Genomic DNA, 12,273 nt, shown 5'->3' with positions numbered 1-12,273 from the left:
CACACCCTTTCGTGCTGTACCGGTTTCAAACACTCGCCTAAATTACCGTTATTTACGTCGGAAACTGTAGCCGTTGTACTCTGACAATCAGCAGGCGATTGCATATATCCAAGTACATTAGTGGGTTCTCGTATTCTAGGGGTAAAGGCCAAAGGCCTCTGTTTTGTCCGCTCTTTTGTGTTAACTGTGAAGGTATGGTACGTTTCTGTAGCACATAGTTCCATGAATCATTTTGTTTTGATGTATCTGTTAGGTTATTCACCCTAGATTGTGAGCTGTACTGGTAGCTGTGTGAGTGAGGATAAACATATAGACAAATCTTATTTACACAGAACTAGATCAAGAAAGTTTTGAACGCTGTCGTTGGACAAATGATATAATGTCAACGATGACGACGCTCGATACAAACAAGAAATAATGCACTCAGTTTAAGCTAAAGCAAGTTTCTGAATATGGCCTCTGAACAAATAACGTAATGTAAACAAAGACCAGGTTGGATAAGCCTACCTTTTCTCTAACACCTGATCGTCCATGACGGTGTCGAGGAAGAAGTTCACGGGGAAGAGTATGTCGATGATAGCCAGCAGAACATCCTCCGCTCCGAATGGGGCCTCAGATATTACCGGGATCTCGATAGCGTTAATGACTGAGAGGATCGGGCGCTCGAGGAGGAAAGGCACCACCGCCATCTTGAAGTTCCTGCTGCAACTACAGGTCTGCGGTGTTCCTCGGTCTATTGGCTGGCTTGTGTGTTGAGTTTGGGCCGTCGCGTGCAAACGTCCGGTTGGTGTGTGGCAACACTCGCAAGATCTATAACCAAGCATGGACACAAAGGGTGGACTTGACCTTGGCTGGGCGGAGCAATAGAGATGAGGTAGAAGAAACTCTGGGGCGGTTCTCAGAGCGCGTGGTGTACAGTAGGTCTGGTGTGACGTGGCTTATTGATCAATTGGTGGATATTGGAGGGTCAGGAGGTGGGGCTTGGGTGTATAAGGTCGTATTCCAGTTAGCTTTGGAGATTTCGTAAATCTTCTTTAGTGATTTATTTTTGTTTATTTTCTACATTTGACCTTAATATTTTTATTATGATACTAATGCAATATACATACATACATACATACATACATACATATATATATATATATATATATATATATATATATATATATATATATATATATATATATATATATATATATATATTATAATGAAAAGGAATGCTGGGCCGTGAATGAAAGCATCAAAGCATCATCATATTGATTCATTTGGTTAACGTTTCGGTTACAAAACGGACCATCTCCATAGCCTAAAACATAAAATCCGACGTTGTAGAATAGATTCGACGATATCCTATGAGACTGCTTTTACATTTAAAGTAGAAACCATTAATTCTACTGCCCTTATAGTAATTTCCAAATCAAAGTATAAGATTGGTTAGTGAAATGATTAACTGCAATCAGTATACCAAATAAAAGAACTGTGCATAATTGCTGGTAATATTCTTGTTACACAGAAATAATAGGTCATGCCTGCCAGACAAATAATCGAAACTTCTTAAATAAAAAAAAAGTGCATAAAATGAACGAGGATAAACAACCCTAAATTGGATCAGTAAAGAAAAAAAAAAAATGGTGCATAAAATAAACATGACTTGCTACACTTCATAAGCAAAAACAGAGCGGATAATAGACAATACAGTCATAATTATAGATCATACAGTATCTTATATTCTTATAATTATGACTGCATTGTTTACTCGTATTATCCGCACTGTCTGTATTTAAGAAGTTGTTCCAAGAGATTGATAGCGTAGCAGAAAAAGACCAGACAGGAGGTGTAGAGATGAGATAGTGAAATTTGCAGGGAAAACGTGGCAAAGATTGGCTCAGTCAAGGAATTCGTGGAGAAGGTTGGGGGAGGCCTTTGTTCAGCAGTGGACTAGTTACGGCTGATGATGATGATGATAATGATGATGATGATGTATATATTGACTTATGCTAAAAAAAGTAAGTCGCAAAGTCAGAGGCGCTAGGAAGTTTACCAGCCAACGAAAGTACGAAGAAGATTTTGGTTTTCTGTCTTTTCACTACACCATATCCAACTACTAGAGTCGTTAAGGCAAGTTGTCCTGGTCTTCTTGATCATGACTTCATAGTAGCTGTGCCACATCCAGGTTCTCGGTGGTACTGCTATGCAAACAGGGACCAGCCTGACCTGCCCGAGAATGAGACTACAACTCTAGGATTCAGAGGACGAGGTTGGCGTGAAGAAGGAGCTGTAATCTGACATAATTGGGCTATTTCCCACAACTTACTTTGCTAAATAGTGGTTGCATGAAATTCGACTATCATTAGTTATGAGATGTGAATGAGTCTTTTCGGTTACTGGTCACATCAACCCTCTAATCCGTCATCAACCGAGCCAAAAGGGGTAAGGCATCTTCACTGGCTTAGGAAAAACTCACTATAGCAGAGTATTGCTTGTTGGTAAGCTGGAATGGGGACGTGTTCAGAGGAAAAAGAGTGATAATACAGTTCGCCACCTAGTGGTGCACCCTGGAAACGTTGTTATAGGGGAGTGCATTTAAGTTAGCACAGGAGGCTTCGCAGCATTTATTCCTTAGCGACTTGTTTTGCCTGTTTCACCTTAACATTCTGTTTATGAACTTTATATAGTTTTAATATCGACCTAGTGTGCATCAGTAACATAAGAGAGGTTTCATATTAAGATGTAGTGTGCAGAATGAGTCGCTGGGAAGATGGTGTTATGATACCTCCAGAGTCACTTAGAATGCGATCCTGCTGAATAGCTCTAGGAGCTGCAGTGGTTCCATGTTGGCGTACTCATCTTATGATGCGTGTGCCCCGAGTCTCGGTTTGAGGAGTGGCAGACATTCAGACTTAGTGTTGTCAGCTCAGGCATCGGTTCAAGTACAGATTACTGTACTAAATATGAATACAAGTACATGAAAACAGGTACATATACTTGAACCCATACGTGGTTACTACGTCCTTTCACATACATATGTTCGCACCTTGTCGCCTCTACCGATGGTAGCCTATATACAGACTTTGATCCATACAAACAGCCAGTACAACACTTGCACATGCATCATACATCACTCTTCCTACAAACACTCCTTCCCCATTCATACTTTGACAGCAAAGGGAAAGGTTGATTTTGACCATCGATCTGATGTGAACTTAATGCTGATACAAAGGGAAAAGTGATTGAAAAGTGACTATAAAAACTAGATTGCAGAATAAATCAGTTAGATGTGAGGCTCCTGTGACTTAGTCTTGGCTAATTTCAATGTTCTGGTGTTAACTGAGATGAAAAACTAGAGCTGTTCTGACCATGCGAACGTTAATGGTGCAAGTTTTAGCACTCTCAGTCTCGTATGACTCACTCTTAGCTGAATAAACTCGTCTGTCGTCAGCTGAGATAAAATATCAGAGAAGACGCAGCCATGAGAGACTTGGGGTAAGACAGAGTGCGATGAACCCAGCCACGACTCATTACCGTTGTGTGTGTAGAAAGCTTCGGATGTAACGGAGAGGAAGACGAAGATTGGATATGAGAACAGATGAAGAAGTGGGCTGGGAATACTGATACTATGCAATATATGTGGGTTATTTGACACACACACACACACACACACACACCACAACTTACGTTTGTGAGGATGTTACGTACGTGGTGATGCCTTCTCCTCCGCCTCCAGCTCTGTGTTTACAGACAGACTTCAGATTTCGATCAGTGTGGCAGTGCTGTGTTTGTTCATATTTAACTGGACTTACCTCTTTATAGAAGCAAAATAACATTTGGGTAACCAAGAGATTACTGAATTAGTTTTTGGATTTAAAGACATTGCTTGAGTTGTGAATCCTTCCTGTAAGTGTGCGGCTGGGTCTATATACCTCTGTTGTTCCACACCGCAGGTAAATATTACAGAAGCGAAAGACAATAAATATAAAATAAATGGATGCCTGCTGGTCTTGTGGTTGAGGCGCTAAAGCTGGATGTAACCCTTAAAGATCTAAGTTCGAATGGTTGTTAGTGTTAATGCTTATGTAATTCCGCTTAGTGAAGAGTCACGCCACTCGTCTTAAATGTTTTGATATAGTTGATGAGCCCTAGATCTCTGCGCGCCTGATGAGGCAGTAAAAATTATATACAATATATATATATATATATATATATATATATATATATATATATATATATATATATATATATATATATATATATATATATATATATATAATATTCACACTTCTGCAGACAGTGAGAAGTGTGAACTTTGGGGATAAGATTGTGAGAGACAGACCGAAAAAGACCTCGGACGAGGTCATAAAGTGTGACCTCAAGGATAAGAGACTGAACAGGGAGGCTGCCAGAGATCGAGCAGCATGGAGAGCCTCCATTAGCTGACCAAGGCAGTCGCATGCAGTCATGTTTGAGCCTATATAAATGAAACAATACATACATACATATATATATATATATATATATATATATATATATATATATATATATATATATATATATATATATATATAATTTGTGGTAGGTGAGGGCGCTCACCATCCACTCACTCTATGTAGTGCTGCTCTCGGGTGTCTGCCCTGTTCTCTCCTCCATCCTTCTTTCCTTCCATCTTCTTCTATCTTTCCTTCATTCTTTCCTCTTCCTTCTGCCTACGGGTGACTTTACACTCCCTCTTCTGTCTTTCATTCCTTCATTCTTTCCTCTTCCTTCTGCCTGTGGGTGTCTCTACACTGAGTGACAAGCCAAATGGTTTCCTGTACACCAGGAAACCATTTACTACGGTGGGTGGTAACCATATAACCAAATTTTGGCGTCTGGTGGTTTAGTGGGTAATTATTGTGCTCCGATCGTATTGAGCCGGTAAAGGTTTATATCCAAGGGGTGGTTGGGGTTAATTGCTCACGTAATGCCACTGAGGGATGAGTGAGGTTGGTCACTCTCATCTCAAATAATAGGACCAACTGCCTAGCCCCGGGCTCCTACGCTCCTCATGGGGCAACGTAGGATTGGATAATGGATATATATATATATATATATATATATATATATATATATATATATATATATATATATATATATATATATATATATAAAAGTGGTCTCCTTCACCAGTGAGGAGAGCGATTTTAAGTTGTTTTTAATGGAGGCTGTCACTGTGTTGTTGAGTGGAGAAGGACCAGGAGAGCCCCAGTACTCTGCCACACACCACCACCACCACCACCACCCTATTATCAAGTATTGATGGTCACATAAAGTAATATTCGTACAACCTACGTCTTCTCTGCGGGTCGTATAATGCTAGTAATATGGCAAGATTCTCCCTCACCTATCTCACTTTTTTGAAAACTGGAATCATGAAAACATCCTTTAAGCGCCCGTCACCGTAAAAGCTTAAGCAGAGCAGGAAAACAAAATCTGTGTACCAATTTTCGGCATATGATTATAACATTTAGCCTATAAAATGTTGAGAATAAAATTATGTTCTTACCCAAATGAAAGTCAAGACAAATGTATTGTTCGAGGTATAAACTGTCTGAATAATTTTTTGTTTGAAATAGATACGGTTGTTTAATCGTCCCTTGACAGTCAAAACTGTATTATTTTGTTTTATACACCACGGTTTTATGTTGCTGAATGAGCCATGGGAGCCTGAGACATTGCTGTCACCATCAGCCCTTTCATGATAGGAGGAATTCTATTTCAGTTGATGCCAGAAGAGTTTATGCAACTGAGAATAAGTCATAGTCTGAGATTAACAGTCACTATTAACCTTCTCATATCAGGAACAACTCTAGTACCCTATTTTCAGCAGACCCCAGATTATTTTACTTAGCTGTCAGTGAGAAACAGGAGCCTAAATTTTAATACAGCCACCTCTGGTAGGTGCCACTATAGCAGGGAGAAGACCAGGGTCAGAAAAAGGTAGGCTGGGTGGACATGGGTGGACATAACTTTATGCAGGAAGAATGAGAGACGGGAAGGTTCTGCAGTCTCTTTTCTTTGTTCCTCATGTATTAAAAAAAGAAAAAGAAAAATAAGTTCATGATAGTTTCCCACCCGGAACCATGACTTCGTGTGTGTGAAGTATGAGGAGCCATGGAAAAACTTCTACTCCCTCCTTGTCCTTCCTGAAGAAGAAGAAGAAAAAGAAGAATAAAATGATGGTGTATGAGAGGGAGTCGATCGAAAATATGCTCGAAAATTCCACCCGGGCTCCTTCACCACGATGACGCCTTGTTTCCTATATTGTGGCTACTTTCATACGGTTTTATTAAGCTTAGAAGAGATCTCTTTTCAGTGAGAGGTAAATGAAGCTACAGTTGGCTATATCTAAAAACTCCTGCTCGAAAAATACCTCCTAAACTGGAAGAAAGTCAGTATTTAGCATGAATAATATGGAAAAAATACGTCATCCTACAGAAAGGGCCAGACAATGTGGAAGAGTGAGTTGGAGGACTAGGGGGAGTACACCCTGTTAAGATGAACACTTTGTAGGTCGGTTACTGTGGCGGTTTGAAAGTTTATATCGGTTTTCTCCTAGAACAATACTCTGGGCGCTGTGTACTATCATTTGTATTGATGTTGTGAGTATAGTTATGTGTGGAGTATGGTTATGTGTGGAGCAGGGTTATGTGTGGGGTGGGGTTATGTGTGGAGTAGGGTTATGTGTGGTGTAGGGTTATGTGTGGAGCAGGGTTATGTGTGGGGTGGGGTTATGTGTGGAGTAGGGTTATGTGTGGAGTAGGGTTATGTGTGGGGTGGGGTTATGTGTGGAGTAGGGTTATGTGTGGAGTAGGGTTATGTGTGGAATGGTTATGTATGGAGTAGGGTTATGTGTGGAGTAGGGTTATGTGTGATGTATTGTTATTAGTATGGTTGTATATACAGTACTATAGGTAACGGGTGTTTGTTCAGGCCTGTGAGCCGGTCTGACCCTTTAAGTCCTGGGGATGTTTTTTAATTTATTCTTGCTGCCACCAGACGATTTTATTCAACTTAGGAAAGGCTCTTCGCACTGAAGTTTATGAAATTAATATCTATCCCCCAGTTCGATAATTCTGTCCCATGCTTAGCAAAATCGCCAGCAGAAGGTTAGAATAAAAGAAAAAGAAAAACATAACTTTGAATCAGGGTGACGTCCTCTTTAGTTTATCTCAAATGCTGCCGGAATCTTTGATGACTAAGAAGGCCTTTTTGTTTCTCCTTTTTTTTTTCTTTTCTTTTCCAGTGAGAATAATTTAAACCTTTTTAGCTTGCTTTTGGCTCCTCTCTCTCTCTCTCTCTCTCTCTCTCTCTCTCTCTCTCTTGTAGCGTGTTTGTAGAGCGGAGGTTGCTCGCTCGCTAGTGTGTAGCGCCTTAGGTGTGCGGGGTAGTTGCCTGTGTTGCGCTTTAGCGAGTGTGGTAATTTGTTACTTTATATGTTCGATACTCACAATGGGGATTGATATTAAATTCAGCTTGGGAGAGAGAGGCGTGTATTCACCAAATGTATAAACACTGTATCAACACTGTATCCAACACATTGACAATTGGTTTACGGGGGAGAATTACAAAGTACTGGAGCTGGAGCAAGTACCGTGACTGTGTTCATAGAGAGAGGGGTGGATACGGAAACTCAGTAGTTGGAGGGTTAGGCAGGTACAAGGGGTTAAGTGTTTCCATGGTGTGTATGTGTACGCGAGGGTGCACAGGTGTTGCCCGGATGAGGTCAGAAGAAGGAAGCAGGCCTCAGGCAACGCCCCAGGCGCTTTTGTACACATGACGCTCACATAGGCCTCTAGTGCCGTGTGCACATGACTAAGTCGACTGTGATTGGGCAGCAAGACCTTTGGTCGAAGGCAATTGGAAGACGCACCTTACAGCGTGGCTTATATGTGACCTGATTGGATTAGGCACCAGCGACACCCTCGGCGTGGTTTTGTGGTTTTAGGAGGGTCACTGGATCATACAAGCCTCGGTGCCACGGTGTCGTGTGCAAAGTGTGGAGGGAATGTGATGATTACATATGGAGGCTGTGTGGTGCAAAGTAAGACTGTGTGGTGCACAATAAGTGCGCTACACTCTGTTCTTACCTTACTTCAGGGGTTCTCAGCCAGGGGGGAATTCCCCCCAGGGAGGAATTTGTCTCACGGGGGGAATTAAAGCCATAGAATGGCAAGCTCAAACTGTTGTTATATTCATCGTTTTATTGCCTCTGAACACAAAACATAATGTGCATCAGTTAGGCCCATTTTTTTCCCCCCAGTGTTTAGTTATTTTTATAATAATTAAGGAATAGTGTGAGAAATAACGGAAGAAAATTTTTTTTCTCAGGTCCGTTTCAGTTGTTTCTGTGAGAAAATATGTGTGTACGTGCGGTCCGAGGTGGAGGAGGAGGCTTGTCTTCTTTCATGTCTAATTCCTGTGTGTTCGCCCCGTCAGCTTGTTTTGTTTGCCTAAGTTGGGGAAACGGCGAAGGAACTACCAAAACCACTCAAATCAAGGGGAATTTCATCTCCACTAAAAAAAAAATGCAATTATTTTTACGTATTTAATAAACTGAAACTGTGTGTGAGAGAGAGAGAGAGAGAGAGAGAGAGAGAGAGAGAGAGAGAGAGAGAGAGTCGTCATATTCCTGTACCGTCAGGTTTTCGTTTTGGACGTGTACAAACTAGTGACGCTGTTGGGCCTCAGGCCTCGGCAGATTCTGTCACTCTCATTATTTTATGCGTATTATTCAGGTAAGAACCTTATGAGTAAAAGTCTTGGGAAGGGGGGAATGACATTCTGCCATATGGTGGAAGGGGTGAATGGGTCAAAAAAGGTTGAGAACACTGCCTTCTAATTGTATCTTTACAGGATTGAGTCAAGCTCGTACTGTCCCGTGTTTTGAACCATTTTTATCATACATATCTTTGAATGTATGTGTGTGTGTGTGCGTGTGTGTGTGTGTGTGTGTGTGTGTGTTTAAAGTTATAGATCTAAATGTAGTAAGTGGACTGGTGAAACTTCAGACAATATATGGTGATGGGAGAGAAAAAAAAAATACTGATACTGTAAATCTTTTTTATTGTGAAAATAGTTCAACAAGACAGTGATAACGTTTTAATGTCAAGATATGACAGCGTGAATTACACTGATTACACCACAGACACTGCTTTTCAAAACATCATGAGATACAAACAGTAAGTTTCAAATACATGGACCATGACTGCATCATTCCCAATTCTCTGTCCATTTCAGCTTGCCCAAAAATTTCCCTCTCTCCATCTTGAAAGCTCATCTGTGACTAGAAATTAACACCAGAATACGATGATAGTCACGAAAATGTTATGTAAAGGATATAGAGCCGCAGTATTGTTTTATTCTGCCATAGAGCAGCGGGATATAGGCTGCAATAGGGAAGAGGTCTCCTCCAAGCTAAGGTGGTCGAACTATAATTTAATAATAAACGCTTGTGCTATCAGACGGATGAAAAATAATGTGTAGGCCCACCGATAGTTTTAACTGATTATGACCATACAGTTGCCGTGTGATTTACATTCTGGAAAAAAAAAAAAAAAAAAAAATCTCTACTGTATTCTTTTACTGATCTGTGTAGAGGCTTGAGGTGATATTTGCCAGTTTCTCAAAGTACTTGAAGATGCTGAATGGACAGGAGTAGTAATGAGAACTGCACAAAGCTTCATCCATGTTGCCCAGACTCCTTGCAGCCACATACTCGTGCAACAGTTCCGCATCTTTACTTTTTCCTTCGTGTGGCCTGAAAACAGAGAATAATATTTAATAAATTCCATTACTGGTTGGCCAGGTCATGCGTTGATGATACACTAAAAAGCAAATTAAGTGTTTATCTCTTGGTATAAGCCCTGGTAATATGTTTAACTGGGAGAATTATGATGACTGGTCTGAGCTAAAAATAATGTAGATTTATAGCCCTTCAGCTGAAGCAACTTTTGGCAATTTTATAATTATAGTCTCCTAAATTAGTGCCTGTCTTTGTTATACTAAGTACAGGGTGGGGCAGAAACCCCTGACGGTTTTTAAAATGTTGTTATCGGCCGCCTTACGAGGGGGAGCGATAATGTTTTTGCCTGCCTCTGTACTGTATGTCTGTCGGTGTGTGTGTGTGTGTGTGTGTGTGTGTGTGTGTGTGTGTGTGTGTGTGTGTGTGTGTGTGTGTGTACCCATTATATCTCATGAACGGCTAGAGCTATCAACATGAAACCTTCAGGGTATCAAGATATGGCCAAAATCTTGGCCGAGTTCGAAAATGGGCACTTGAGGGTCAACGTCGTCACCAAAATGGCTGCCAAGGGTCAACTAGTTTTTATTATCCCACCTTTAGCACCATTATATCTCATGAACGGCTAGAGCTATCAACATGAAACCTTCAGGGTATCAAGATATGGCTAAAATCTTGGACGAGTTCGAAAATGGGCACTCGGGGTCAAGGTCAAGGTCAGCAAAATAGCTGCCAATGTCAACTAATTTTTATCGCCCGCCTTTAGCACCATTCTGTACAATGTGTGTGTGTGTGTGTGTGTGTGTGTGTGTGTGTGTGTGTGTGTGTGTCTATAGATCTTGGTTCACCCATCATTCAAGCCCGAAACAGAGCTTCACCTCGCAAGCCTAGCCGTTTACACATCTTTTTCTCTTTTTCTTATAGATGCACAACTGCCGGAGAAATTATTCCTCTGACTCCTGAGTTTAAAAATGAGTGCCAGACTCTTGTAATGTGGTGCTCTGTCAATGTTTCACGCATTGAACTCGTTCCCCTGTTAATTTCCTAGCCATATGGACTTTCCTTTCTCAACCTCCTTCATACTACAAACAAATAAAAGCCTCTGAGACGTCCCAGAGGTTTTTATCTGTTTGTAGTATGAAGGAGGCTGGACATAATGTGTTTTTGATGAGATTCGGGAAATGACACATGATCGAGTTGGTCGGATGAATCATACTTCGTACTTACGTACGTACCTGTATATGTACTTACGTCCGCACGTATATACGTACTTACATCCACGTCTATGTACGTACATACGTACGCACCTATGTACGTACTTACATACGCACCTAAGTACGTACGCACCCACGTACGTACTTACGAATCCACATATGTACGTACTTGCCTACTTACGTACATATTTACATACCTACATATTTACGCACAGTTGCATTACATATGTACATGTTCGTACATATTTACGTACCTACTTGCATGTGTACTTATATACTTACTTCCGTACTTATGTATATGCATTCATAAATACTTAAGCACGCACGTTCGTACGTATGTACGTAATGTTTAAGCATGTATGCACGTGAGTACTTAAGCTACGTACATGCAAAAGTTCGTCGTACGTATTTACGTGCTTACTTCAATGCATATGTAGGAAAGACCGTAATATACATGTGCTTACGGACAAATACTTGAGTATGTACAGTACATGCTTATGCACGTACGTCGTTACGCACTTACGTAGGTATTTACGTACACTGGCGTATGCCATCACGTATCTCTATATACCGTACGTGATACATGAATACTTAAGTACTTACGTACTCATACAATTAAGTCCTTCTTTGGATATTTGTGTCCTTATGTAAGTATGTACGTGATGACGTGCATATATGCATATGTACTTATGTATGAATGTTCAGTACGTACTAGAGACCCTAAAGGAAGAGAGACTGGACAGCCCCAATGTTATCAGCTGCTCTCTGATTGATCGGCTGTCATGGCTCCATTTTATGCAAACGCTTCACAGCCCGGGCACTGGCTGACAGCAGATTCATCTAAAAATACATCCTATCACCTACTGTGATATGATATGTTACTGGTTGACAAATAAAATGTCGCTTTAATTGTAGTATATGTTGTTAGTTTGAACTACTGAAGATTTTCGTTTTAATCTTCATTTTTACAGGTTGATTTTACATCAGAGTATACATCAACAACATCGTGATAAACACCGAATTGCAGTGTTGACAAACCAGATTGTTGGTTGCCGTAATACAAGGGGGATCGTGCTTATTTTACTAGTGCCTTTTTGTCTTTATTAATTGTTCGTTGTGCTGCATTTGGGTGCAGTAACACTCATTGACCTGGGCGGCTTTTCCGATTACCATACGATCCAGCAAGCAGGAAATTATGGGAAACTAATGTGAGATCAAACTGGTCTGCAAGTGACTCGTCGGCTTTGCCAGCAATAGCACGAAGGAATGAAAGAAAAACATTCG

General features: G+C 40.7%; 1 pseudogene; it reads right to left on the bottom strand.

The window, feature by feature from the left end:
* Window positions 1-708: 708 nt before the first annotated feature.
* Window positions 709-12,273, bottom strand: part of LOC145404999 (uncharacterized) — a 15,735-nt pseudogene continuing 4,170 nt past the window's right edge.

The sequence above is a fragment of the Coenobita brevimanus genome, chromosome 65, assembly GCF_032717465.1.
Source record: "Coenobita brevimanus isolate Jiangsu-jjx chromosome 65, ASM3271746v2, whole genome shotgun sequence".
Classification (NCBI taxonomy): Eukaryota; Metazoa; Arthropoda; class Malacostraca; order Decapoda; family Coenobitidae; genus Coenobita; species Coenobita brevimanus.
Note: the sequence above shows the minus strand (reverse complement) of the source record. Positions and strands in the feature narration are given on the sequence as shown.